We start from the raw sequence: 26,259 nt of genomic DNA on the forward strand, positions 1-26,259 counted from the left end.
AAAAAACAAAGACACCTGGCGCTAGAGTTTTCCCATTATATTAGCTTACTCTGGAGGAGATGGAGAGAACGAAGATTAATTTGCCGATTGGTATAGCAGTGCAGGTTCAATTTCCACCCTATGGCAACTAAAAAATCACTGCTCCCCGTCGGGGAATTAAACCCCGGTCTCTCGCGTGACAGGCAGGGATACTGAGGACTATACTAACGAGGATATGCGCAGGACGGCAGACTAGACGATGTTGTCTGCGAGATCAACACTCTTGCTTGACACGACTGTTTCAGTGGGAGAGAAAAAAAAACAGACACCTGGAACTAGAGCTTCTCCATTATATTAGCTTACTCTGGAGGAGATGGAGTAAACGAAGATTATTTTGCCGAATGGTATATTAGTGCAGGTTGAATTTCCACCCTATGGTAACTAAAAGGTTACTGCTCCCCGTCGGGGAATCGAACCCCGGTCTACCGCGTGACAGGCGGGGATACTGACCACTATACTAACGAGGATATGCGCATGCACGGCAGACACGACGGTATTGTCTGCGAGATCACAACTCTAGCTTGAAATGACTGTTTCAGTGGTAGAGGAAAAAAAACAAAGACACCTGGCGCTAGAGCTTCCACATTATGTTAGCTTACTCTGGAGGAGATGGAGAAAACGAAGATTATTTTGCCGAATGGTATAGCAGTGCAGGTTCAATTTCCACCCTATGGCAACTAAAAAATCACTGCTCCCCGTCGGGGAATTAAACCCTGGTCAACCGCGTGACAGGCAGGGATACTGACCACTATACTAACGAGGATATGTGCAGGACGGCAGACTAGATGGTGTTGTCTGCGAGATCAACACTCTTGCTTGACACGACTGTTTCAGTGGGAGAGAAAAAAAAGACACCTGGAACTAGAGCTTCTCCATTATATTAGCTTACTCTGGAGGAGATGGAGTAAACGAAGATTATTTTGCCGAATGGTATATTAGTGCAGGTTGAATTTCCACCCTATGGTAACTAAAAGATTACTGCTCCCCGTCGGGGAATCGAACCCCGGTCTCCCGCGTGACAGGCGGGGATACTGACCACTATACTAACGAGGATATGCGCATGCATGGCAGACACGACGGTATTGTTTGCGAGATCACAACTCTAGCTTGAAATGACTGTTTCAGTGGGAGAGGAAAAAAAACAAAGACACCTCGCGCTAGAGCTTCCACATTATATTAGCTTACTCTGGAGGAGATGGAGAAAAGGAAGATTATTTTGCCGAATGGTATAGCAGTGCAGGTTCAATTTCCACCCTTTGGTAACTAAAAAATTACTGCTCCCCGTCGGGGAATTAAACCCCGGTCTTCCGCGTGACAGGCAGGGATACTGACCACTATACTAACGAGGTAATGCGCATGACGGCAGACACGACGGTGTTGTCTGCGAGATCAACACTCTAGCTTGACACGACTGTTTCAGTGGGAAAGTAAAAAAAACAGACACCTGGCGCTAGAGCTTCCCAAATATAATAGCTTACTCTGGAGGAGATGGAGAAAACGAAGATTATTTTGCCGAATGGTATATTAGTGCAGGTTGAATTTCCACCCTATGGTAACTAAAAAATTACTGCTCCCCGTCGAGGAATCGAACCCCGGTCTCCCGCGTGACAGGCGGGGATACTGACCACTATACGAACGAGGATATGCGCATGCACGGCAGACACGACGGTGTTGTCAGCGAGATCACAACTCTAGCTTGACATGACTGTTTCAGTGGGACAGAAAAAAAGAACACCTGGCGCTAGAGCTTCCCCATTATATTAGCTTACTCTGGAGGAGATGGAGAAAACGAAGATTATTTTGTCGAATGATATATTAGTGCAGGTTGAATTTCCACCCTATGGTAACTAAAAAATTACTGCTCCCTGTCGGGGAATTTAACCCCGGTCTCCCGCGCGACAGGCGGGGATACTGACCACTATACTAACGAGGATATGCGCATGCACTGCAGACACGACCGTCTTCTCAGCGAGATCACAACTCTAGCTTGGCATGACTGTTTCAGTGGGACAGAAAAACACCTGGCACTAGAGCTTCCCCATTATATTAGCTTACCCTGGAGGATATGGAAGGAACGAAGATTATTTTGCTGATTGGTATAGCAGTGCAGGTTCAATTTCCACCCCATGGTAACTAAAAGATTACTGCTCCCCGTCGGGGAATCGAACCCCGGTCTCCCGCGTGACAGGCGGGGATACTGACCACTATACTAACGAGGATATGCGCATGCACGGCAGACACGACGGTGTTGTCAGCGAGATCACAACTCTAGCTTGACATGACTTTTTCAGTGGGACAGAAAAAAAACACCTGGCGCTAGAGCTTCCCCATTATATTAGCTTACTCTGGGGGAGATGGAGAAAACGAAGATTATTTTGCCGAATGGTATATTAGTGCAGGTTGAATTTCCACCCTATAGTAACTAAAAGATTACTGCTCACCGTCGGGGAATCGAACCCCGGTCTCCCGCGTGACAGGCGGGGATACTGACCACTATACTAACGAGGATATGCGCATGCACGGCAGACACGACGGTATTGTCTGCGAGATCACAACTCCAGCTTGAAATGACTGTTTCAGTGGGAGAAGAAAAAAAACAAAGACACCTTGCGCTAGAGCTTCCACATTATATTAGCTTACTCTGGAGGAGATGGAGAAAACGAAGATTATTTTGCCGAATGGTATAGCAGTGCAGGTTCAATTTCCACCCTTTGGTAACTAAAAAATTACTGCTCCCCGTCGGGGAATCGAACCCCGGTCTCCCGCGTGACAGGCGGGGATACTGACCAATATACCAACGAGGATATGCGCATGCACGGCAGACACGACGGTGTTGTCAGCGAGATCGCAACTCTCGCTTGACATGACTTTTTCAGTGGAACAGAAAAAAAAGACCTGGCGCTAGAGCTTCCCCATTATATTAGCTTACTCTGGGGGAGATGAAGAAAACGAAGATTATTTGGCCGAATGGTATATTAGTGCAGGTTGAATTTCCACCCTATAGTAACTAAAAGATTACTGCTCCCCGTCGGGGAATCGAACCCCGGTCTCCCGCGTGACAGGCGGGGATACTGACCACTATACTAACGAGGATATGCGCATGCACGGCAGACACGACGGTATTGTCTGCGAGATCACAACTCTAGCTTGAAATGACTGTTTCAGTGGGAGAGGAAAAAAAACAAAGACACCTGGCGCTAGAGTTTCCACATTATATTAGCTTACTCTGGAGGAGACGGAGAGAACGAAGATTATTTTGCCGAATGGTATAGCAGTGCAGGTTCAATTTCCACCCTATGGTAACAAAAAAATTACTGCTCCCCGTCGGGGAACCGAACCCTGGTCTTCCGCGTGGCAGGCGGGGATACTGACCACTATACTAACGAGGATATGTGCATGCACGGCAGACACGACGGTGTTGTCAGCGAGATCACAACTCTAGCTTGACATGACTGTTTCAGTGGGAGAGAAAAAAAGCAGCCACCTCGCGCTAGAGCTTCCCCATTATATTAGCTTACTCTGGAGGAGATGGAGAAAACGAAGATTTATTGCCGAATTGTATATTCGTGCAGGTTGAATTTCCATCCTACGGTAACTAAAAGATCACTGCTCCCCGTCGCGGAATCGAACACCGGTCATCCGCGTGACAGGCGGGGATACTGACCACTATAATAACGAGGATATGCGCATGCACGGCAGACACGACGGTATTGTCTGCGAGATCAGAACTCTAGCTTGACATGACTGTTTCAGTGGGAGAGGAAAAAAAACAAAGACACCTGGCGCTAGAGCTTCCACATTATATTAGCTTACTCTGGAGGAGATGGGAAAACGAAGATTATTTTGCCGAATGATATATTAGTGCATGTTGAATTTCCACACTATGGTAACTTAAAAATTACTGCTCCCCGTCGGGGAATCGAACCCCGGTCTCCCGCGTGACAGGCGGCGATACTGACAACTATACTAATGAGGATTTGCGCATGCACGGCAGACACGACGGTGTTGTCAGCGAGATCAGAACTCTAGCTTGACATGACTGTTTCAGTGGGAGAGGAAAAAAACAAAGACACCTGGCGCTAGAGCTTCCCCATTATATTAGCTTACTCTGGAGGAGATGGAGAGAACGAAGAGTATTTTCCGATTGGTATAGCAGTGCAGGTTCAATTTCCACCCTATGGTAACTAAGAAAGTACTGCTCCCCGTCGGGGAATCGAACCCCGGTCTCCCGCGTGACAGGCAGGGATACTGACCACTACACTAACGAGGATATGCGCATGACGGCAGACACGACGGTGTTGTCTGCGAGATCAACACTCTTGCTTGACACGACTGTTTCAGTGGGACAGAAAAAAAGAACACCTGGCGCTAGAGCTTCCCCATTATATTAGCTTACTCTGGAGGAGATGGAGAAAACGAAGATTATTTTGCCGAATGATATATTAGTGCAGGTTGAATTTCCACCCTATGGTAACTAAAAAATTACTGCTCCCCGTCGGGGAATTAAACCCCGGTCTCCCGCGTGACAGGCAGGGATACTGACCTCTATACTAACGAGGATATGCGCATGACGGCAGACACGACGGTGTTGTCTGCGAGATCAACACTCTAGCGTGACACGACTGTTTCAGTGGGAAAGAAAAAAAACAGACACCTGGCCTAGAGCTTCCCCATTATAATAGCTTATTTTGGAGGAGATGGAGAAAACGAAGATTATTTTGCCGAATGGTATATTAGTGCAGGTTGAATGTCCACCCTATGGTAACTAAAAGATTACTGCTCCCCGTCGGGGAATCAAACCCTTGTCTCCCGCGAGACAGGCGGGGCTACTGACCACTATACTAACGAGGATATGCGCATGCACGGCAGACACGACGGTATTGCCTGCGAGATCACAACTCTAGCTTGACATGACCGTTTCAGTGGGAGAGGAAAAAAAACAAAGACACCTGGCGCTAGAGCTTCCACGTTATATTAGCTTACTCTGGAGGAGATGGAGAGAACGAAGATTATTTTGCTGAATGGTATAGCAGTGCAGGTTCAATTTCCAACCTATGGAAACTAAAAAATTACTGCTGCCATCAGTTAATCTAACCCCGGTCTCCCACGTGACAGGCGGGGATACTGACCACTATACTAACGAGGATATGCGCATGCACGGCAGACACGACGGTGCTGTCAGCGAGATCACAACTCTAGCTAGACATGACTGTTTCAGTGGGAGAGGAAAAAAAACAGACACCTGGCGCTAGAGCTTCCCCATTATATTAGCTTACTCTGGAGAAGATGGAGAGAACGAAGATTATTTTGCCGATTGGTATAGCAGTGCAGGTTCAATTTCCACCCTATGGTAACTAAAAAATTACTGCTCCCCGTCGAGGAATCGAACCCCGGTCTCCCGCGTGACAGGCGGGGATACTGACCACTATACTTACGAGGATATGCGCATGCACGGCAGACACGACGGTGTTGTCAGCGAGATCACAACTCTAGCTTGACATGACTATTTCAGTGGGACAGAAAAAAAGAACACCTGGCGCTAGAGCTTCCCCATTATATTAGCTTACTCTGGAGGAGATGGAGAAAACGAAGATTATTTTGCCGAATGATATATTAGTGCAGGTTGAATTTCCACCCTATGGTAACTAAAAATTACTGCTCCCTGTCGGGGAATTTAACCCCGGTCTCCCACGGGACAGGCGGGGATACTGACCACTATACTAACGAGGATATGCGCATGCACTGCAGACACGACGGTCTTGTCAGCGAGATCACAACTCTAGCTTGGCATGACTGTTTCAGTGGGACAGAAAAACACCTGGCACTAGAGCTTCCCCATTATATTAGCTTACTCTGGAGGATATGAAAGGAACGAAGATTATTTTGCTGATTGGTATAGCAGTGCAGGTTCCATTTCCACCCCATGGTAACTACAAAATTACTGCTCCCCGTCGGGGAATTAAACCCCGGTCTCCCGCGTGACAGGCAGGGATACTGACCACTATACTAACAAGGATATGCGCATGACGGCAGACACGACGGTGTTGTCTGCGAGATCAACACTCCAGCTTGACACGACTGTTTATGTGGGAAAGAAAAAAACAGACACCTGGCGCTAGAGCTTCCCCATTATAATAGCTTACTCTGAAGGAGATGGAGAAAACGAAGAATATTTTGCCGAATGGTATATTAGTGCAGGTTGAATTTCCACCCTATGGTAACTAAAAGATTAATGCTCCCCGTCGGGGAATCGAACCCCGGTCTCCCGCGTGACAGGCGGGGATACTGACCACTATACTAACGAGGATATGCGCATGCACGGCAGACACGACGGTGTTGTCAGCGAGATCACAACTCTGGCTTGACATGACTTTTTCAGTGGGACAGAAAAAAAAACACCTGGCGCTAGAGCTTCCCCATTATATTAGCTTACTCGGGGGAGAGGGAGAAAACGAAGGATATTTTGCCGAATGATATATTAGTGCAGGTTGAATTTCCACACTATGATAACTTAAAAATTACTGCTCCCCGTCGGGGAATCGAACCCCGGTCTCCCGCGTGACAGGCGGGGATACTGACCACTATACTAACGAGGACATGTGTATGCACGGAAGACACGACGGTGTTGTCAGCGAGATCACAACTCTAGCTTGACATGACTGTTTCAGTGGGAGAGGAAAAAAACAAACACACCTGGCACTAGAGTTTTCCCATTATATTAGCTTGCTCTGGAGGAGATGGAGAGAACGAAGATTATTTTGCCGATTGGTATAGCAGTGCAGGTTCAATTTCCACCCTATGGCAACTAAAAAATCACTGCTCCCCGTCGGGGAATTAAACCCCGGTCAACCGCGTGACAGGCAGGGATACTGACCACTATACTAACGAGGATATGCGCAGGACGGCAGACTAGACGGTGTTGTCTGCGAGATCAACACTGTTGCTTGACACGACTGTTTCAGTGGGAGAGAAAAAAAAAGACACCTGGAACTAGAGCTTCTCCATTATATTAGCTTACTCTGGAGGAGATGGAGTAAACGAAGATTATTTTGCCGAATGGTATATTAGTGCAGGTTGAATTTCCACCCTATGGTAACTAAAAGATTACTGCTCCCCGTCGGGGAATCGAACCCCGGTCTCCCGCGTGACAGGCGGGGATACTGACCACTATACTAACGAGGATATGCGCATGCATGGCAGACACGACGGTATTGTTTGCGAGATCACAAATCTAGCTTGAAATGACTGTTTCAGTGGGAGAGGAAAAAAAACAAAGACACCTCGCGCTAGAGCTTCCACATTATATTAGCTTACTCTGGAGGAGATGGAGAAAAGGAAGATTATTTTGCCGAATGGTATAGCAGTGCAGGTTCAATTTCCACCCTTTGGTAACTAAAAAATTACTGCTCCCCGTCGCGGAATCGAACCCCGGTCTCCCGCGTGACAGGCGGGGATACTGACCACTATACTAACGAGGACATGTGTATGCACGGAAGACACGACGGTGTTGTCAGCGAGATCACAACTCTAGCTTGACATGACTGTTTCAGTTGGAGAGGAAAAAAAAACAAAGACACCTGGCGCTAGAGTTTCCCCATTATATTAGCATACTCTGGAGGAGATGGAGAGAACGAAGATTATTTTGCCGATTGGTATAGCAGTGCAGGTTCAATTTCCACTCTATGGTAACTAAAAAATTACTGCTCCCCGTTGGGGAATCGAACCCCGGTCTCCCGCGTGACAGGCGGGGATACTGACCACTATACTAACGAGGATATGCGCATGCACGGCAGACACGACGGTTTTGTCAGCGAGATCACCACTCTCGCTTGACATGACTTTTTCAGTGGGACAGAAAAAAAACACCTGGCGCTAGAGCCTCCCCATTATATTAGCTTACTCCGGGGGAGATGGAGAAAACGAAGATTATTTTGCCGAATGATATATTAGTGCAGGTTGAATTTCCACCCTATGGTAACTAAAAAAGTACTGCTCCCCGTCGGGGAATCGAACCCCGGTCTCCCGCGTGACAGGCGTGGATACTGACAACTATACTAACGAGAATATGCGCATGCACGGCCGACACGACGGTGTTGTCAGCGAGATCACAACTCTAGCTTGACATGACTGTTTCAGGGGGACAGAAAAAAAGAACACCTGGCGCAAGAGCTTCCCCATTATATTAGCTTACTCTGGAGGAGATGGAGAAAACGAAGATTTTTTTGCCGAATGATATATTAGTGCAGGTTGAATTTCCGCCCTATGGTAACTAAAAAATTACTGCTCCCCGTCGGGGAATTAAACCCCGGTCTTCCGCGTGACAGGCAGGGATACTGACCACTATACTAACGAGGTAATGCGCATGACGGCAGACACGACGGTGTTGTCTGCGAGATCAAAACTCTAGCTTGACACGACTGTTTCAGTGGGAAAGTAAAAAAAAACAGACACCTGGCGCTAGAGCTTCCCAAATATAATAGCTTACTCTGGAGGAGATGGAGAAAACGAAGATTATTTTGCCGAATGGTATATTAGTGCAGGTTGAATTTCCACGCTATGGTAACTAAAAGATTACTGCTCCCCGTCGGGGAATCGAACCCCGGTCTCCCGTGTGACAGGGGGGGGGGGGATACTGACCACTATACTAACGAGGATATGTGCATGCACGGCAGACACGACGGTATTGTCTTCGAGATCACAACTCTAGCTTGACATGACCGTTTCAGTGGGAGAGGAAAAAAAACCAAGACACCTGGCGCTAGAGCTTCCATATTATATTAGCTTACTCTGGAGGAGATGGAGAGAACGAAGATTATTTTGCCGAATGGTATAGCAGTGCAGGTTCAATTTCCAACCTATGGAAACTAAAAAATTAATGCTGCCCATCGGGGAATCGAACCCCGGTCTCCCACGTGACAGGCGGGGATACTGACCACTATACTAACGAGGATATGCGCATGCACGGCAGACACGACGGTGTTGTCAGCGAGATCACAACTCTAGCTTGACATGACTGTTTCAGTGGGACAAAAAAAACAACACCTGGCGCTAGAGCTTCCCCATTATATTAGCTTACTCTGGAGGAGATGGAGCAAAACGAAGATTATTTTGCCGAATGATATATTAGTGCAGGTTGATTTTTCACCCTATGGTAACTAAAAAATTACTGCTCCCTGTCGGGGAATTAAACCCCGGTCTCCCGCGTGACAGGCGGGGATACTGACCACTATACTAACGAGGATATGTGTATGCACGGAAGACACGACGGTGTTGTCAGTGAGATCACAACTCTAGCTTGACATGACTGTTTCAGTGGGAGAGGAAAAAAACAAAGACACCTGGCGCTAGAGTTTTCCCATTATATTAGCTTACTCTGGAGGAGATGGAGAGAACGAAGATTAATTTGCCGATTGGTATAGCAGTGCAGGTTCAATTTCCACCCTATGGCAACTAAAAAATCACTGCTCCCCGTCGGGGAATTAAACCCCGGTCTCCCGCGTGACAGGCAGGGATACTGAGGACTATACTAACGAGGATATGCGCAGGACGGCAGACTAGACGATGTTGTCTGCGAGATCAACACTCTTGCTTGACACGACTGTTTCAGTGGGAGAGAAAAAAAAACAGACACCTGGAACTAGAGCTTCTCCATTATATTAGCTTACTCTGGAGGAGATGGAGTAAACGAAGATTATTTTGCCGAATGGTATATCAGTGCAGGTTGAATTTCCACCCTATGGTAACTAAAAGGTTACTGCTCCCCGTCGGGGAATCGAACCCCGGTCTCCCGCGTGACAGGCGGGGATACTGACCACTATACTAACGAGGATATGCGCATGCACGGCAGACACGACGGTATTGTCTGCGAGATCACAACTCTAGCTTGAAATGACTGTTTCAGTGGTAGAGGAAAAAAAACAAAGACACCTGGCGCTAGAGCTTCCACATTATGTTAGCTTACTCTGGAGGAGATGGAGAAAACGAAGATTATTTTGCCGAATGGTATAGCAGTGCAGGTTCAATTTCCACCCTATGGCAACTAAAAAATCACTGCTCCCCGTCGGGGAATTAAACCCTGGTCAACCGCGTGACAGGCAGGGATACTGACCACTATACTAACGAGGATATGCGCAGGACGGCAGACTAGACGGTGTTGTCTGCGAGATCAACACTCTTGCTTGACACGACTGTTTCAGTGGGAGAGAAAAAAAAAGACACCTGGAACTAGAGCTTCTCCATTATATTAGCTTACTCTGGAGGAGATGGAGTAAACGAAGATTATTTTGCCGAATGGTATATTAGTGCAGGTTGAATTTCCACCCTATGGTAACTAAAAGATTACTGCTCCCCGTCGGGGAATCGAACCCCGGTCTCCCGCGTGACAGGCGGGGATACTGACCACTATACTAACGAGGATATGCGCATGCATGGCAGACACGACGGTATTGTTTGCGAGATCACAACTCTAGCTTGAAATGACTGTTTCAGTGGGAGAGGAAAAAAAACAAAGACACCTCGCGCTAGAGCTTCCACATTATATTAGCTTACTCTGGAGGAGATGGAGAAAAGGAAGATTATTTTGCCGAATGGTATAGCAGTGCAGGTTCAATTTCCACCCTTTGGTAACTAAAAAATTACTGCTCCCCGTCGGGGAATTAAACCCCGGTCTTCCGCGTGACAGGCAGGGATACTGACCACTATACTAACGAGGTAATGCGCATGACGGCAGACACGACGGTGTTGTCTGCGAGATCAACACTCTAGCTTGACACGACTGTTTCAGTGGGAAAGTAAAAAAAACAGACACCTGGCGCTAGAGCTTCCCAAATATAATAGCTTACTCTGGAGGAGATGGAGAAAACGAAGATTATTTTGCCGAATGGTATATTAGTGCAGGTTGAATTTCCACGCTATGGTAACTAAAAGATTACTGCTCCCCGTCGGGGAATCGAACCCCGGTCTCCCGCGTGACAGGGGGGGGATACTGACCACTATACTAACGAGGATATGCGCATGCACGGCAGACACGACGGTATTGTCTTCGAGATCACAACTCTAGCTTGACATGACCGTTTCAGTGGGAGAGGAAAAAAAACCAAGACACCTGGCGCTAGAGCTTCCATATTATATTAGCTTACTCTGGAGGAGATGGAGAGAACGAAGATTATTTTGCCGAATGGTATAGCAGTGCAGGTTCAATTTCCAACCTATGGAAACTAAAAAATTAATGCTGCCCATCGGGGAATCGAACCCCGGTCTCCCACGTGACAGGCGGGGATACTGACCACTATACTAACGAGGATATGCGCATGCACGGCAGACACGACGGTGTTGTCAGCGAGATCACAACTCTAGCTTGACATGACTATTTCAGTGGGACAAAAAAAACAACACCTGGCGCTAGAGCTTCCCCATTATATTAGCTTACTCTGGAGGAGATGGAGCAAAACGAAGATTATTTTGCCGAATGATATATTAGTGCAGGTTGATTTTCCACCCTGTGGTAACTAAAAAATTACTGCTCCCCGTCCGGGAATTAAACCCCGGTCTCCCGCGTGACAGGCAGGGATACTGACCACTATACTAATGAGGATATGCGCATGACGGCAGACACGACGGTGTTGTCTGCGATATCAACACTCTAGCTTGACACGACTGTTTCTGTGGGAGAGAAAAAAAACAGATACCTGGCGCTAGAGCTTCCCTTTTATATTAGCTTACTCTGGAGGAGATGGAGAAAACTAAGATTATTTTGCCGATTGTATATTAGTGCAGGTTGAATTTCCACCCTATGATAACTAAAAGATTACTGCTCCCCGCCGGGGAATCGAACCCCGGTCTCCCACGTGACAGGCGGGGATACTGGCCACTATACTAACGAGGATATGCGCATGCACGGCAGACACGACGGTATTGTCTTACGAGATCACAACTCTAGCTCCACATGACTGTTTCAGTGGGAGAGGAAAAAAAACAAAGACACCTGGCACTAGAGCTTTCACATTATATTAGCTTACTCTGGAGGAGACGGAGAAAACGAAGATTATTTTGCCGAATGGTATAGCAGTGCAGGTTCAATTTCCACCCTATGGTAAAAAAAAATTACTGCTCCCCGTCAGGGAATCGAACCCTGGTCTCCCGCGTGACAGGCGGGAATACTGACCACTATACTAACGAGGATATGTGCATTCACGGCAGACACGACGGTGTTGTCAGCGAGATCACAACTCTAGCTTGACATGACTGTTTCAGTGGGAGAGGAAAAAAAAACAAAGACACCTGGCGCTAGAGCTTCCCCATTATATTAGCTTACTCTGGAGGAGATGGAGAGAACGAAGATTATTTTCCGATTGGTATAGCAGTGCAGGTTCAATTTCCACCCTATGGTAATTAAGAAAGTACTGCTCCCCGTCGGGGAATCGAACCCCGGTCTCCCGCGTGAAGGGCGGGGATTCTGACCACTATACTAACGAGGATATGTGTATGCACGGAAGACACGACGGTGTTGTCAGCGAGATCACAACTCTAGCTTGACATGACTGTTTCAGTGGTAGAGGAAAAAAAACAAAGACACCTGGCGCTAGAGTTTCCCCATTATATTAGATTACTCTGGAGGAGATGGAGAGAACGAAGATTATTTTGCCGATTGGTATAGCAGTGCAGGTTCAATTTCCACTCTATGGTACCTAAAAAATACAGCTCCCCGTTGGGGAATCGAACCCCGGTCTCCCGCGTGACAGGCGGGAATACTGACCACTATACAGACGAGGATATGCGCATGCACGGCAGACACGACGGTGTTGTCAGCGAGATCACAACTCTCGCTTGACATGACTTTTTCAGTGGGACAGAAAAAAAACACCTTGCGCTAGAGCTTCCCCATTATATTAGCTTACTCTGGAGGAGATGGAGAAAACGAAGATTATTTTGCCGAATGATATATTAGTGCAGGTTGAATTTTCACCCTATGGTAACTACAAAATTACTGCTCCCCGTCGGGGAATTAAACCCCGGTCTCCCGCGTGACAGGCAGGGATACTGACCACTATACTAACAAGGATATGCGCATGACGGCAGACACGACGGTGTTGTCTGCGAGATCAACACTCTAGCTTGACACGACTGTTTATGTGGGAAAGAAAAAAACAGACACCTGGCGCTAGAGCTTCCCCATTATAATAGCTTACTCTGAAGGAGATGGAGAAAACGAAGAATATTTTGCCGAATGGTATATTAGTGCAGGTTGAATTTCCACCCTATGGTAACTAAAAGATTACTGCTCCCCGTCGGGGAATCGAACCCCGGTCTCCCGCGTGACAGGCGGGGATACTGACCACTATACTAACGAGGATATGCGCATGCACGGCAGACACGACGGTGTTGTCAGCGAGATCACAACTCTGGCTTGACATGACTTTTTCAGTGGGACAGAAAAAAAAACACCTGGCGCTAGAGCTTCACCATTATATTAGCTTACTCGGGGGAGAGGGAGAAAACGAAGGATATTTTGCCGAATGATATATTAGTGCAGGTTGAATTTCCACACTATGATAACTTAAAAATTACTGCTCCCCGTCGGGGAATCGAACCCCGGTCTCCCGCGTGAGGTCTCCCGCGTGACAGGCGGGGATACTGACAACTATACTAACGAGGATTTGCGCATGCACGGCAGACACGACGGTGTTGTCAGCGAGATCATAACTCTAGCTTGACATGACTGTTTCAGTGGGACAGAAAAAAAGAACACCTGGCGCTAGAGCTTCCCCATTATATTAGCTTACTGTGGAGGAGATGGAGAAAACGAAGATTATTTTGCCGAATGATATATTAGTGCAGGTTGAATTTCCACCCTATGGTAACTAAAAAATTACTGCTCTCTGTCGGGGAATTAAACCCCGGTCTCCCGCTTGACAGGCGGGGATACTGACCACTATACTAACGAGGACATGTGTATGCACGGAAGACACGACGGTGTTGTCAGCGAGATCACAACTCTAGCTTGACATGACTGTTTCAGTGGGAGAGGAAAAAAACAAACACACCTGGCACTAGAGTTTTCCCATTATATTAGCTTACTCTGGAGGAGATGGAGAGAACGAAGATTATTTTGCCGATTGGTATAGCAGTGCAGGTTCAATTTCCACCCTATGGCAACTAAAAAATCACTGCTCCCCGTCGGGGAATTAAACCCTGGTCAACCGCGTGACAGGCAGGGATACTGACCACTATACTAACGAGGATATGCGCAGGACGGCAGACTAGACGGTGTTGTCTGCGAGATCAACACTGTTGCTTGACACGACTGTTTCAGTGGGAGAGAAAAAAAAAGACACCTGGAACTAGAGCTTCTCCATTATATTAGCTTACTCTGGAGGAGATGGAGTAAACGAAGATTATTTTGCCGAATGGTATATTAGTGCAGGTTGAATTTCCACCCTATGGTAACTAAAAGATTACTGCTCCCCGTCGGGGAATCGAACCCCGGTCTCCCGCGTGACAGGCGGGGATACTGACCACTATACTAACGAGGATATGCGCATGCATGGCAGACACGACGGTATTGTTTGCGAGATCACAACTCTAGCTTGAAATGACTGTTTCAGTGGGAGAGGAAAAAAAACAAAGACACCTCGCGCTAGAGCTTCCACATTATATTAGCTTACTCTGGAGGAGATGGAGAAAAGGAAGATTATTTTGCCGATTGGTATAGCAGTGCAGGTTCAATTTCCACTCTATGGTAACTAAAAAATTACTGCTCCCCGTTGGGGAATCGAACCCCGGTCTCCCGCGTGACAGGCGGGGATACTGACCACTATACTAACGAGGATATGCGCATGCACGGCAGACACGACGGTTTTGTCAGCGAGATCACCACTCTCGCTTGACATGACTTTTTCAGTGGGACAGAAAAAAAACACCTGGCGCTAGAGCCTCCCCATTATATTAGCTTACTCCGGGGGAGATGGAGAAAACGAAGATTATTTTGCCGAATGATATATTAGTGCAGGTTGAATTTCCACCCTATGGTAACTAAAAAAGTACTGCTCCCCGTCGGGGAATCGAACCCCGGTCTCCCGCGTGACAGGCGGGGATACTGACAACTATACTAACGAGAATATGCGCATGCACGGCCGACACGACGGTGTTGTCAGCGAGATCACAACTCTAGCTTGACATGACTGTTTCAGGGGGACAGAAAAAAAGAACACCTGGCGCAAGAGCTTCCCCATTATATTAGCTTACTCTGGAGGAGATGGAGAAAACGAAGATTTTTTTGCCGAATGATATATTAGTGCAGGTTGAATTTCCGCCCTATGGTAACTAAAAAATTACTGCTCCCCGTCGGGGAATTAAACCCCGGTCTTCCGCGTGACAGGCAGGGATACTGACCACTATACTAACGAGGTAATGCGCATGACGGCAGACACGACGGTGTTGTCTGCGAGATCAACACTCTAGCTTGACACGACTGTTTCAGTGGGAAAGTAAAAAAAACAGACACCTGGCGCTAGAGCTTCCCAAATATAATAGCTTACTCTGGAGGAGATGGAGAAAACGAAGATTATTTTGCCGAATGGTATATTAGTGCAGGTTGAATTTCCACGCTATCGTAACTAAAAGATTACTGCTCCCCGTCGGGGAATCGAACCCCGGTCTCCCGCGTGACAGGGGGGGGGATACTGACCACTATACTAACGAGGATATGCGCATGCACGGCAGACACGACGGTATTGTCTTCGAGATCACAACTCTAGCTTGACATGACCGTTTCAGTGGGAGAGGAAAAAAAACCAAGACACCTGGCGCTAGAGCTTCCATATTATATTAGCTTACTCTGGAGGAGATGGAGAGAACGAAGATTATTTTGCCGAATGGTATAGCAGTGCAGGTTCAATTTCCAACCTATGGAAACTAAAAAATTAATGCTGCCCATCGGGGAATCGAACCCCGGTCTCCCACGTGACAGGCGGGGATACTGACCACTATACTAACGAGGATATGCGCATGCACGGCAGACACGACGGTGTTGTCAGCGAGATCACAACTCTAGCTTGACATGACTGTTTCAGTGGGACAAAAAAAAAACAACACCTGGCGCTAGAGCTTCCCCATTATATTAGCTTACTCTGGAGGAGATGGAGCAAAACGAAGATTATTTTGCCGAATGATATATTAGTGCAGGTTGATTTTCCACCCTATGGTAACTAAAAAATTACTGCTCCCTGTCGGGGAATTAAACCCCGGTCTCCCGCGTGACAGGCGGGGATACTGACCACTATACTAACGAGGATATGTGTATGCACGGAAGACACGACGGTGTTGTCAGCGACATCACAACTCTAGCTTGACATGACTGTTTCAGTGGGAGAGGAAAAAAACAAAGACACCTGGCGCTAGAGTTTTCCCATTATATTAGCTTACTCTGGAGGAGATGGAGAGAACAAAGATTAATTTGCCGATTGGTATAGCAGTGCAGGTTCAATTTCCACCCTATGGCAACTAAAAAATCACTGCTCCCCGTCGGGGAATTAAACCCCGGTCTCCCGCGTGACAGGCAGGGATACTGAGGACTATACTAACGAGGATATGCGCAGGACGGCAGACTAGACGATGTTGTCTGCGAGATCAACACTCTTGCTTGACACGACTGTTTCAGTGGGAGAGAAAAAAAAACAGACACCTGGAACTAGAGCTTCTCCATTATATTAGCTTACTCTGGAGGAGATGGAGTAAACGAAGATTATTTTGCCGAATGGTATATTAGTGCAGGTTGAATTTCCACCCTATGGTAACTAAAAGGTTACTGCTCCCCGTCGGGGAATCGAACCCCGGTCTCCCGCGTGACAGGCGGGGATACTGACCACTATACTAACGAGGATATGCGCATGCACGGCAGACACGACGGTATTGTCTGCGAGATCACAACTCTAGCTTGAAATGACTGTTTCAGTGGTAGAGGAAAAAAAACAAAGACACCTGGCGCTAGAGCTTCCCCATTATGTTAGCTTACTCTGGAGGAGATGGAGAAAACGAAGATTATTTTGCCGAATGGTATAGCAGTGCAGGTTCAATTTCCACCCTATGGCAACTAAAAAATCACTGCTCCCCGTCGGGGAATTAAACCCCGGTCAACCGCGTGACAGGCAGGGATACTGACCACTATACTAACGAGGATATGCGCAGGACGGCAGACTAGACGGTGTTGTCTGCGAGATCAACACTCTTGCTTGACACGACTGTTTCAGTGGGAGAGAAAAAAAAAGACACCTGGAACTAGAGCTTCTCCATTATATTAGCTTACTCTGGAGGAGATGGAGTAAACGAAGATTATTTTGCCGAATGGTATATTAGTGCAGGTTGAATTTCCACTCTATGGTAACTAAAAAATTACTGCTCCCCGTTGGGGAATTGAACCCCGGTCTCCCGCGTGACAGGCGGGGATACTGACCACTATACTAACGAGGATATGCGCATGCACGGCAGACACGACGGTTTTGTCAGCGAGATCACCACTCTCGCTTGACATGACTTTTTCAGTGGGACAGAAAAAAAACACTTGGCGCTAGAGCCTCCCCATTATATTAGCTTACTCCGGGGGAGATGGAGAAAACGAAGATTATTTTGCCGAATGATATATTAGTGCAGGTTGAATTTCCACCCTATGGTAACTAAAAAAGTACTGCTCCCCGTCGGGGAATCGAACCCCGGTCTCCCGCGTGACAGGCGGGGATACTGACAACTATACTAACGAGAATATGCGCATGCACGGCCGACACGACGGTGTTGTCAGCGAGATCACAACTCTAGCTTGACATGACTGTTTCAGGGGGACAGAAAAAAAGAACACCTGGCGCAAGAGCTTCCCCATTATATTAGCTTACTCTGGAGGAGATGGAGAAAACGAAGATTTTTTTGCCGAATGATATATTAGTGCAGGTTGAATTTCCGCCCTATGGTAACTAAAAAATTACTGCTCCCCGTCGGGGAATTAAACCCCGGTCTTCCGCGTGACAGGCAGAGATACTGACCACTATACTAACGAGGTAATGCGCATGACGGCAGACACGACGGTATTGTCTTCGAGATCACAACTCTAGCTTGACATGACCGTTTCAGTGGGAGAGGAAAAAAAACCAAGACACCTGGCGCTAGAGCTTCCATATTATATTAGCTTACTCTGGAGGAGATGGAGAGAACGAAGATTATTTTGCCGAATGGTATAGCAGTGCAGGTTCAATTTCCAACCTATGGAAACTAAAAAATTAATGCTGCCCATCGGGGAATCGAACCCCGGTCTCCCACGTGACAGACGGGGATACTGACCACTATACTAACGAGGATATGCGCATGCACGGCAGACACGACGGTGTTGTCAGCGAGATCACAACTCTAGCTTGACATGACTGTTTCAGTGGGACAAAAAAAACAACACCTGGCGCTAGAGCTTCCCCATTATATTAGCTTACTCTGGAGGAGATGGAGCAAAACGAAGATTATTTTGCCGAATGATATATTAGTGCAGGTTGATTTTCCACCCTATGGTAACTAAAAAATTACTGCTCCCTGTCGGGGAATTAAACCCCGGTCTCCCGCGTGACAGGCGGGGATACTGACCACTATACTAACGAGGATATGTGTATGCACGGAAGACACGACGGTGTTGTCAGCGAGATCACAACTCTAGCTTGACATGACTGTTTCAGTGGGAGAGGAAAAAAACAAAGACACCTGGCGCTAGAGTTTTCCCATTATATTAGCTTACTCTGGAGGAGATGGAGAGAACGAAGATTAATTTGCCGATTGGTATAGCAGTGCAGGTTCAATTTCCACCCTATGGCAACTAAAAAATCACTGCTCCCCGTCGGGGAATTAAACCCCGGTCTCCCGCGTGACAGGCAGGGATACTGAGGACTATACTAACGAGGATATGCGCAGGACGGCAGACTAGACGATGTTGTCTGCGAGATCAACACTCTTGCTTGACACGACTGTTTCAGTGGGAGAGAAAAAAAACAGACACCTGGAACTAGAGCTTCTCCATTATATTAGCTTACTCTGGAGGAGATGGAGTAAACGAAGATTATTTTGCCGAATGGTATATTAGTGCAGGTTGAATTTCCACCCTATGGTAACTAAAAGGTTACTGCTCCCCGTCGGGGAATCGAACCCCGGTCTCCCGCGTGACAGGCGGGGATACTGACCACTATACTAACGAGGATATGCGCATGCACGGCAGACACGACGGTATTGTCTGCGAGATCACAACTCTAGCTTGAAATGACTGTTTCAGTGGTAGAGGAAAAAAAACAAAGACACCTGGCGCTAGAGCTTCCACATTATGTTAGCTTACTCTGGAGGAGATGGAGAAAACGAAGATTATTTTGCCGAATGGTATAGCAGTGCAGGTTCATTTTCCACCCTTTGGTAACTAAAAAATTACTGCTCCCCGTCGGGGAATCGAACCCCGGTCTCCCACGTGACAGGCGGGGATACGGACCACTATACTAACGAGGACATGTGTATACACGGAAGACACGACGGTGTTGTCAGCGAGATCACAACTCTAGCTTGACATGACTATTTCAGTGAGAGAAGAAAAAAAACAAAGACACCTGGCGCTAGAGTTTCCCCATTATATTAGCTTACTCCGGGGGAGATGGAGAAAACGAAGATTATTTTGCCGAATGATATATTAGTGCAGGTTGAATTTCCACCCTATGGTAACTAAAAAAGTACTGCTCCCCGTCGGGGAATCGAACCCCGGTCTCCCGCGTGACAGGCGGGGATACTGACAACTATACTAACGAGAATATGCGCATGCACGGCCGACACGACGGTGTTGTCAGCGAGATCACAACTCTAGCTTGACATGACTGTTTCAGGGGGACAGAAAAAAAGAACACCTGGCGCAAGAGCTTCCCCATTATATTAGCTTACTCTGGAGGAGATGGAGAAAACGAAGATTTTTTTGCCGAATGATATATTAGTGCAGGTTGAATTTCCTCCCTATGGTAACTAAAAAATTACTGCTCCCCGTCGGGGAATTAAACCCCGGTCTTCCGCGTGACAGGCAGGGATACTGACCACTATACTAACGAGGTAATGCGCATGACGGCAGACACGACGGTGTTGTCTGCGAGATCAACACTCTAGCTTGACACGACTGTTTCAGTGGGAAAGTAAAAAAAACAGACACCTGGCGCTAGAGCTTCCCAAATATAATAGCTTACTCTGGAGGAGATGGAGAAAACGAAGATTATTTTGCCGAATGGTATATTAGTGCAGGTTGAATTTCCACGCTATGGTAACTAAAAGATTACTGCTCCCCGTCGGGGAATCGAACCCCGGTCTCCCGCGTGACAGGGGGGGGGATACTGACCACTATACTAACGAGGATATGCGCATGCACGGCAGACACGACGGTATTGTCTTCGAGATCACAACTCTAGCTTGACATGACCGTTTCAGTGGGAGAGGAAAAAAAACCAAGACACCTGGCGCTAGAGCTTCCATATTATATTAGCTTACTCTGGAGGAGATGGAGAGAACGAAGATTATTTTGCCGAAAGGTATAGCAGTGCAGGTTCATTTTCCAACCTATGGAAACTAAAAAATTAATGCTGCCCATCGGGGAATCGAACCCCGGTCTCCCACGTGACAGGCGGGGATACTGACCACTATACTAACGAGGATATGCGCATGCACGGCAGACACGACGGTGTTGTCAGCGAGATCACAACTCTAGCTTGACATGACTGTTTCAGTGGGACAAAAAAAACAACACCTGGCGCTAGAGCTTCCCCATTATATTAGCTTACTCTGGAGGAGATGGAGCAAAACGAAGATTATTTTGCCGAATGATATATTAGTGCAGGTTGATTTTCCACCCTATGGTAACTAAAAAATTACTGCTCCCTGTCGGGGAATTAAACCCCGGTCTCCCGCGTGACAGGCGGGGATACTGACCACTATACTAACGAGGATATGTGTATGCACGGAAGACACGACGGTGTTGTCAGCGAGATCACAACTCTAGCTTGACATGACTGTTTCAGTGGGAGAGGAAAAAAACAAAGACACCTGGCGCTAGAGTTTTCCCATTATATTAGCTTACTCTGGAGGAGATGGAGAAAACGAAGATTAATTTGCCGATTGGTATAGCAGTGCAGGTTCAATTTCCACCCTATGGCAACTAAAAAATCACTGCTCCCCGTCAGGGAATTAAACCCCGGTCTCCCGCGTGACGGGCAGGGATACTGAGGACTATACTAACGAGGATATGCGCAGGACGGCAGACTAGACGATGTTGTCTGCGAGATCAACACTCTTGCTTGACACGACTGTTTCAGTGGGAGAGAAAAAAAAACAGACACCTGGAACTAGAGCTTCTCCATTATATTAGCTTACTCTGGAGGAGATGGAGTAAACGAAGATTATTTTGCCGAATGGTATATTAGTGCAGGTTGAATTTCCACCCTATGGTAACTAAAAGGTTACTGCTCCCCGTCGGGGAATCGAACCCCGGTCTCCCGCGTGACAGGCGGGGATACTGACCACTATACTAACGAGGATATGCGCATGCACGGCAGACACGACGGTATTGTCTGCGAGATCACAACTCTAGCTTGAAATGACTGTTTCAGTGGTAGAGGAAAAAAAACAAAGACACCTGGCGCTAGAGCTTCCACATTATATTAGCTTACTCTGGAGGAGATGGAGAAAAGGAAGATTATTTTGCCGAATGGTATAGCAGTGCAGGTTCATTTTCCACCCTTTGGTAACTAAAAAATTACTGCTCCCCGTCGGGGAATCGAACCCCGGTCTCCCGCGTGACAGGCGGGGATACTGACCACTATACTAACGAGGACATGTGTATACACGGAAGACACGACGGTGTTGTCAGCGAGATCACAACTCTAGCTTGACATGACTATTTCAGTGAGAGAAGAAAAAAAACAAAGACACCTGGCGCTAGAGTTTCCCCATTATATTAGCTTACTCTGGAGGAGATGGAGAGAACGAAGATTATTTTGCCGATTGGTATAGCAGTGCAGGTTCAATTTCCACTCTAGGGTAACTAAAAAATTACTGCTCCCCGTTGGGGAATCGAACCCCGGTCTCCCGCGTGACAGGCGGGGATACTGACCACTATACTAACGAGGATATGCGCATGCACGGCAGACACGACGGTTTTGTCAGCGAGATCACAACTCTCGCTTGACATGACTTTTTCAGTGGGACAGAAAAAAAAACACCTGGCGCTAGAGCTTCCCCATTATATTAGCTTACTCCGGGGGAGATGGAGAAAACGAAGATTATTTTTCCGAATGATATATTAGTGCAGGTTGAATTTCCACCCTATGGTAACTAAAAAATTACTGCTCCCCGTCGGGGAATCGAACCCCGGTCTCCCGCGTGACAGGCGGGGATACTGACAACTATACTAACGAGAATATGCGCATGCACGGCCGACACGACGGTGTTGTCAGCGAGATCACAACTCTAGCTTGACATGACTGTTTCAGTGGGACAGAAAAAAAGAACACCTGGCGCTAGAGCTTCCCCATTATATTACCTTACTCTGGAGGAGATGGAGAAAACGAAGATTATTTTGCCGAATGATATATTAGTGCAGGTTGAATTTCCACACTATGGTAACTTAAAAATTACTGCTCCCCGTCGGGGAATCGAACCCCGGTCTCCCGCGTGACAGGCGGGGATACTGACAACTATACTAACGAGGATTTGCGCATGCACGGCAGACACGACGGTATTGTCAGCGAGATCACAACTCTAGCTTGACATGACTGTTTCAGTGGGAGAGGAAAAAAACAAAGACACCTGGCGCTAGAGTTTTCCCATTCTATTAGCTTACTCTGGAGGAGATGGAGAGAACGAAGATTATTTTGCCGATTGGTATAGCAGTGCAAAATCAATTTCCACCCTATGGTAACTAAAAAATTACTGCTCCCCGTCGGGGAATTAAACCCCAGTCTCCCGCGTGACAGGCAGGGATACTGACCACTATACTAACGAGGATATGCGCATGACGGCAGACACGACGGTGTTGTCTGCGAGATCAACACTCTTGCTTGACATGACTGTTTCAGTGGGAGAGGAAAAAAAACAAAGACACCTGGCGCTAGAGTTTCCCCATTATATTAGCTTACTCTGGAGGAGTTGGAGAGAACGAAGATTATTTTGCCGATTGGTATAGCAGTGCAGGCTCAATTTCCCCTCTATGGTAACTAAAAAATTACTGCTCCCCGTTCGGCAATCGAACCCCGGTCTCCCGCGTGACAGGCGGGGATACTGACCACTATACTAACGAGGATATGCCCATGCACGGCAGACACGACGGTGTTGTCAGCGAGATCCCAACTCTCGCTTGACATGACTTTTTCAGTGTGACAGAAAAAAAAACACCTTGCGCTAGAGCTTCCCCATTATATTACCTTACTCCGGGGGAGATGGAGAAAACGAAGATTATTCTGCCGAATGATATATTAGTGCAGGATGAATTTCCACCCTATGATAACTAAAAAATTACTGCTCCCCGTCGGGGAATCAAACCCCGGTCTCCCGCATGACAGGCGGCGATACTGACAACTAAACTAACGAGGATATGCGCATGCACGGCTGACACGACGGTGTTGTCAGCGAGATCACAACTCTAGCTTGACATGGCTGTTTCAGTAGGACAGAAAAAAAGAACACCTGGCGCTAGAGCTTCCCCATTATATTAGCTTACTCTGTGGGAGATGGAGAAAACGAAGATTAGTTTGCCGAATGATATATTAGTGCAGGTTGAATTTCCACACTATGGTAACTTAAAAATTACTGCTCCCCGTCGGGGAATTGAACCCCGGTCTTCCGCGTGACAGGCGGGGATACTGACAACTATACTAACGAGGATATGCGCATGCACGGCCGACACGACGCTGTTCTCAGCGAGATCACAACTCTAGCTTGACATGACTGTTTCAGTGGGACAGAAAAAAAGAACACCTGGCGCTAGAGCTTCCCCATTATATTAGCTTACTCTGGAGGAGATGGAGAAAACGAAGATTATTTTGCCGAATGATATATTAGTGCAGGTTGAATTTCCACCCTATGGTAACTAAAAAATTACTGCTCTCTGTCGGGGAATTAAACCCCGGTCTCCCGCGTGACAGGCGGGGATACTGACCACTATACTAACGAGGACATGTGTATGCACGGAAGACACGACGGTGTTGTCAGCGAGATCACAACTCTAGCTTGACATGACTGTTTCAGTGGGAGAGGAAAAAAACAAACACACCTGGCACTAGAGTTTTCCCATTATATTAGCTTACTCTGGAGGAGATGGAGAGAACGAAGATTATTTTGCCGATTGGTATAGCAGTGCAGGTTCAATTTCCACCCTATGGCAACTAAAAAATCACTGCTCCCCGTCGGGGAAATAAACCCCGGTCAACCGCGTGACAGGCAGGGATACTGACCACTATACTAACGAGGATATGCGCAGGACGGCAGACTAGACGGTGTTGTCTGCGAGATCAACACTCTTGCTTGACACGACTGTTTCAGTGGGAGAGAAAAAAAAACAGACACCTGGAACTAGAGCTTCTCCATTATATTAGCTTACTCTGGAGGAGATGGAGTAAACGAAGATTATTTTGCCGAATGGTATATTAGTGCAGGTTCATTTTCCACCCTTTGGTAACTAAAAAATTACTGCTCCCCGTCGGGGAATCGAACCCCGGTCTCCCGCGTGACAGGCGGGGATACTGACCACTATACTAACGAGGACATGTGTATACACGGAAGACACGACGGTGTTGTCAGCGAGATCACAACTCTAGCTTGACATGACTATTTCAGTGAGAGAAGAAAAAAAACAAAGACACCTGGCGCTAGAGTTTCCCCATTATATTAGCTTACTCTGGAGGAGATGGAGAGAACGAAGATTATTTTGCCGATTGGTATAGCAGTGCAGGTTCAATTTCCACTCTAGGGTAACTAAAAAATTACTGCTCCCCGTTGGGGAATCGAACCCCGGTCTCCCGCGTGACAGGCGGGGATACTGACCACTATACTAACGAGGATATGCGCATGCACGGCAGACACGACGGTTTTGTCAGCGAGATCACAACTCTCGCTTGACATGACTTTTTCAGTGGGACAGAAAAAAAAACACCTGGCGCTAGAGCTTCCCCATTATATTAGCTTACTCCGGGGGAGATGGAGAAAACGAAGATTATTTTTCCGAATGATATATTAGTGCAGGTTGAATTTCCACCCTATGGTAACTAAAAAATTACTGCTCCCCGTCGGGGAATCGAACCCCGGTCTCCCGCGTGACAGGCGGGGATACTGACAACTATACTAACGAGAATATGCGCATGCACGGCCGACACGACGGTGTTGTCAGCGAGATCACAACTCTAGCTTGACATGACTGTTTCAGTGGGACAGAAAAAAAGAACACCTGGCGCTAGAGCTTCCCCATTATATTACCTTACTCTGGAGGAGATGGAGAAAACGAAGATTATTTTGCCGAATGATATATTAGTGCAGGTTGAATTTCCACACTATGGTAACTTAAAAATTACTGCTCCCCGTCGGGGAATCGAACCCCGGTCTCCCGCGTGACAGGCGGGGATACTGACAACTATACTAACGAGGATTTGCGCATGCACGGCAGACACGACGGTATTGTCAGCGAGATCACAACTCTAGCTTGACATGACTGTTTCAGTGGGAGAGGAAAAAAACAAAGACACCTGGCGCTAGAGTTTTCCCATTCTATTAGCTTACTCTGGAGGAGATGGAGAGAACGAAGATTATTTTGCCGATTGGTATAGCAGTGCAAAATCAATTTCCACCCTATGGTAACTAAAAAATTACTGCTCCCCGTCGGGGAATTAAACCCCGGTCTCCCGCGTGACAGGCAGGGATACTGACCACTATACTAACGAGGATATGCGCATGACGGCAGACACGACGGTGTTGTCTGCGAGATCAACACTCTTGCTTGACATGACTGTTTCAGTGGGAGAGGAAAAAAAACAAAGACACCTGGCGCTAGAGTTTCCCCATTATATTAGCTTACTCTGGAGGAGTTGGAGAGAACGAAGATTATTTTGCCGATTGGTATAGCAGTGCAGGCTCAATTTCCCCTCTATGGTAACTAAAAAATTACTGCTCCCCGTTCGGCAATCGAACCCCGGTCTC

General features: G+C 47.2%; 31 non-coding genes across 31 annotated transcripts; all 31 read right to left on the minus strand.

Moving 5' to 3' along the window:
- Positions 1 to 434: 434 nt before the first annotated feature.
- Positions 435 to 506, minus strand: TRNAD-GUC (transfer RNA aspartic acid (anticodon GUC)). The gene has a single exon. It is a non-coding gene; the product is annotated as a tRNA-Asp (tRNA).
- A 514-nt stretch (positions 507 to 1,020) lies between these two features.
- On the minus strand, positions 1,021 to 1,092 carry TRNAD-GUC (transfer RNA aspartic acid (anticodon GUC)). Its single transcript has one exon. It is a non-coding gene; the product is annotated as a tRNA-Asp (tRNA).
- Positions 1,093 to 2,186: 1,094 nt separating this feature from the next.
- On the minus strand, positions 2,187 to 2,258 carry TRNAD-GUC (transfer RNA aspartic acid (anticodon GUC)). Its single transcript has one exon. It is a non-coding gene; the product is annotated as a tRNA-Asp (tRNA).
- Positions 2,259 to 2,475: 217 nt separating this feature from the next.
- Positions 2,476 to 2,547, minus strand: TRNAD-GUC (transfer RNA aspartic acid (anticodon GUC)). The gene has a single exon. It is a non-coding gene; the product is annotated as a tRNA-Asp (tRNA).
- A 224-nt stretch (positions 2,548 to 2,771) lies between these two features.
- On the minus strand, positions 2,772 to 2,843 carry TRNAD-GUC (transfer RNA aspartic acid (anticodon GUC)). Its single transcript has one exon. It is a non-coding gene; the product is annotated as a tRNA-Asp (tRNA).
- A 217-nt stretch (positions 2,844 to 3,060) lies between these two features.
- TRNAD-GUC (transfer RNA aspartic acid (anticodon GUC)) lies at positions 3,061 to 3,132 on the minus strand. The gene has a single exon. It is a non-coding gene; the product is annotated as a tRNA-Asp (tRNA).
- A 1,105-nt stretch (positions 3,133 to 4,237) lies between these two features.
- Positions 4,238 to 4,309, minus strand: TRNAD-GUC (transfer RNA aspartic acid (anticodon GUC)). The gene has a single exon. It is a non-coding gene; the product is annotated as a tRNA-Asp (tRNA).
- Positions 4,310 to 6,274: 1,965 nt separating this feature from the next.
- Positions 6,275 to 6,346, minus strand: TRNAD-GUC (transfer RNA aspartic acid (anticodon GUC)). Its single transcript has one exon. It is a non-coding gene; the product is annotated as a tRNA-Asp (tRNA).
- Positions 6,347 to 6,563: 217 nt separating this feature from the next.
- On the minus strand, positions 6,564 to 6,635 carry TRNAD-GUC (transfer RNA aspartic acid (anticodon GUC)). The gene has a single exon. It is a non-coding gene; the product is annotated as a tRNA-Asp (tRNA).
- A 514-nt stretch (positions 6,636 to 7,149) lies between these two features.
- TRNAD-GUC (transfer RNA aspartic acid (anticodon GUC)) lies at positions 7,150 to 7,221 on the minus strand. The gene has a single exon. It is a non-coding gene; the product is annotated as a tRNA-Asp (tRNA).
- A 224-nt stretch (positions 7,222 to 7,445) lies between these two features.
- Positions 7,446 to 7,517, minus strand: TRNAD-GUC (transfer RNA aspartic acid (anticodon GUC)). The gene has a single exon. It is a non-coding gene; the product is annotated as a tRNA-Asp (tRNA).
- Positions 7,518 to 7,742: 225 nt separating this feature from the next.
- On the minus strand, positions 7,743 to 7,814 carry TRNAD-GUC (transfer RNA aspartic acid (anticodon GUC)). The gene has a single exon. It is a non-coding gene; the product is annotated as a tRNA-Asp (tRNA).
- Positions 7,815 to 9,796: 1,982 nt separating this feature from the next.
- TRNAD-GUC (transfer RNA aspartic acid (anticodon GUC)) lies at positions 9,797 to 9,868 on the minus strand. The gene has a single exon. It is a non-coding gene; the product is annotated as a tRNA-Asp (tRNA).
- A 515-nt stretch (positions 9,869 to 10,383) lies between these two features.
- On the minus strand, positions 10,384 to 10,455 carry TRNAD-GUC (transfer RNA aspartic acid (anticodon GUC)). The gene has a single exon. It is a non-coding gene; the product is annotated as a tRNA-Asp (tRNA).
- A 1,692-nt stretch (positions 10,456 to 12,147) lies between these two features.
- TRNAD-GUC (transfer RNA aspartic acid (anticodon GUC)) lies at positions 12,148 to 12,219 on the minus strand. Its single transcript has one exon. It is a non-coding gene; the product is annotated as a tRNA-Asp (tRNA).
- A 224-nt stretch (positions 12,220 to 12,443) lies between these two features.
- Positions 12,444 to 12,515, minus strand: TRNAE-UUC (transfer RNA glutamic acid (anticodon UUC)). Its single transcript has one exon. It is a non-coding gene; the product is annotated as a tRNA-Glu (tRNA).
- An 803-nt stretch (positions 12,516 to 13,318) lies between these two features.
- Positions 13,319 to 13,390, minus strand: TRNAD-GUC (transfer RNA aspartic acid (anticodon GUC)). Its single transcript has one exon. It is a non-coding gene; the product is annotated as a tRNA-Asp (tRNA).
- Positions 13,391 to 14,498: 1,108 nt separating this feature from the next.
- TRNAD-GUC (transfer RNA aspartic acid (anticodon GUC)) lies at positions 14,499 to 14,570 on the minus strand. Its single transcript has one exon. It is a non-coding gene; the product is annotated as a tRNA-Asp (tRNA).
- Positions 14,571 to 14,794: 224 nt separating this feature from the next.
- Positions 14,795 to 14,866, minus strand: TRNAD-GUC (transfer RNA aspartic acid (anticodon GUC)). The gene has a single exon. It is a non-coding gene; the product is annotated as a tRNA-Asp (tRNA).
- Positions 14,867 to 16,846: 1,980 nt separating this feature from the next.
- TRNAD-GUC (transfer RNA aspartic acid (anticodon GUC)) lies at positions 16,847 to 16,918 on the minus strand. The gene has a single exon. It is a non-coding gene; the product is annotated as a tRNA-Asp (tRNA).
- Positions 16,919 to 17,433: 515 nt separating this feature from the next.
- On the minus strand, positions 17,434 to 17,505 carry TRNAD-GUC (transfer RNA aspartic acid (anticodon GUC)). Its single transcript has one exon. It is a non-coding gene; the product is annotated as a tRNA-Asp (tRNA).
- A 1,681-nt stretch (positions 17,506 to 19,186) lies between these two features.
- TRNAD-GUC (transfer RNA aspartic acid (anticodon GUC)) lies at positions 19,187 to 19,258 on the minus strand. The gene has a single exon. It is a non-coding gene; the product is annotated as a tRNA-Asp (tRNA).
- Positions 19,259 to 19,482: 224 nt separating this feature from the next.
- Positions 19,483 to 19,554, minus strand: TRNAD-GUC (transfer RNA aspartic acid (anticodon GUC)). Its single transcript has one exon. It is a non-coding gene; the product is annotated as a tRNA-Asp (tRNA).
- Positions 19,555 to 21,539: 1,985 nt separating this feature from the next.
- Positions 21,540 to 21,611, minus strand: TRNAD-GUC (transfer RNA aspartic acid (anticodon GUC)). Its single transcript has one exon. It is a non-coding gene; the product is annotated as a tRNA-Asp (tRNA).
- A 224-nt stretch (positions 21,612 to 21,835) lies between these two features.
- Positions 21,836 to 21,907, minus strand: TRNAD-GUC (transfer RNA aspartic acid (anticodon GUC)). Its single transcript has one exon. It is a non-coding gene; the product is annotated as a tRNA-Asp (tRNA).
- A 224-nt stretch (positions 21,908 to 22,131) lies between these two features.
- On the minus strand, positions 22,132 to 22,203 carry TRNAD-GUC (transfer RNA aspartic acid (anticodon GUC)). The gene has a single exon. It is a non-coding gene; the product is annotated as a tRNA-Asp (tRNA).
- A 509-nt stretch (positions 22,204 to 22,712) lies between these two features.
- Positions 22,713 to 22,784, minus strand: TRNAD-GUC (transfer RNA aspartic acid (anticodon GUC)). The gene has a single exon. It is a non-coding gene; the product is annotated as a tRNA-Asp (tRNA).
- Positions 22,785 to 24,762: 1,978 nt separating this feature from the next.
- On the minus strand, positions 24,763 to 24,834 carry TRNAD-GUC (transfer RNA aspartic acid (anticodon GUC)). The gene has a single exon. It is a non-coding gene; the product is annotated as a tRNA-Asp (tRNA).
- A 224-nt stretch (positions 24,835 to 25,058) lies between these two features.
- On the minus strand, positions 25,059 to 25,130 carry TRNAD-GUC (transfer RNA aspartic acid (anticodon GUC)). Its single transcript has one exon. It is a non-coding gene; the product is annotated as a tRNA-Asp (tRNA).
- Positions 25,131 to 25,639: 509 nt separating this feature from the next.
- On the minus strand, positions 25,640 to 25,711 carry TRNAD-GUC (transfer RNA aspartic acid (anticodon GUC)). The gene has a single exon. It is a non-coding gene; the product is annotated as a tRNA-Asp (tRNA).
- A 223-nt stretch (positions 25,712 to 25,934) lies between these two features.
- TRNAD-GUC (transfer RNA aspartic acid (anticodon GUC)) lies at positions 25,935 to 26,006 on the minus strand. Its single transcript has one exon. It is a non-coding gene; the product is annotated as a tRNA-Asp (tRNA).
- Between the last annotated feature and the right edge of the window lie 253 nt (positions 26,007 to 26,259).

The sequence above is a fragment of the Rhipicephalus microplus genome, chromosome 9 (assembly GCF_043290135.1).
Source record: "Rhipicephalus microplus isolate Deutch F79 chromosome 9, USDA_Rmic, whole genome shotgun sequence".
NCBI lineage: Eukaryota > Metazoa > Arthropoda > Arachnida > Ixodida > Ixodidae > Rhipicephalus > Rhipicephalus microplus.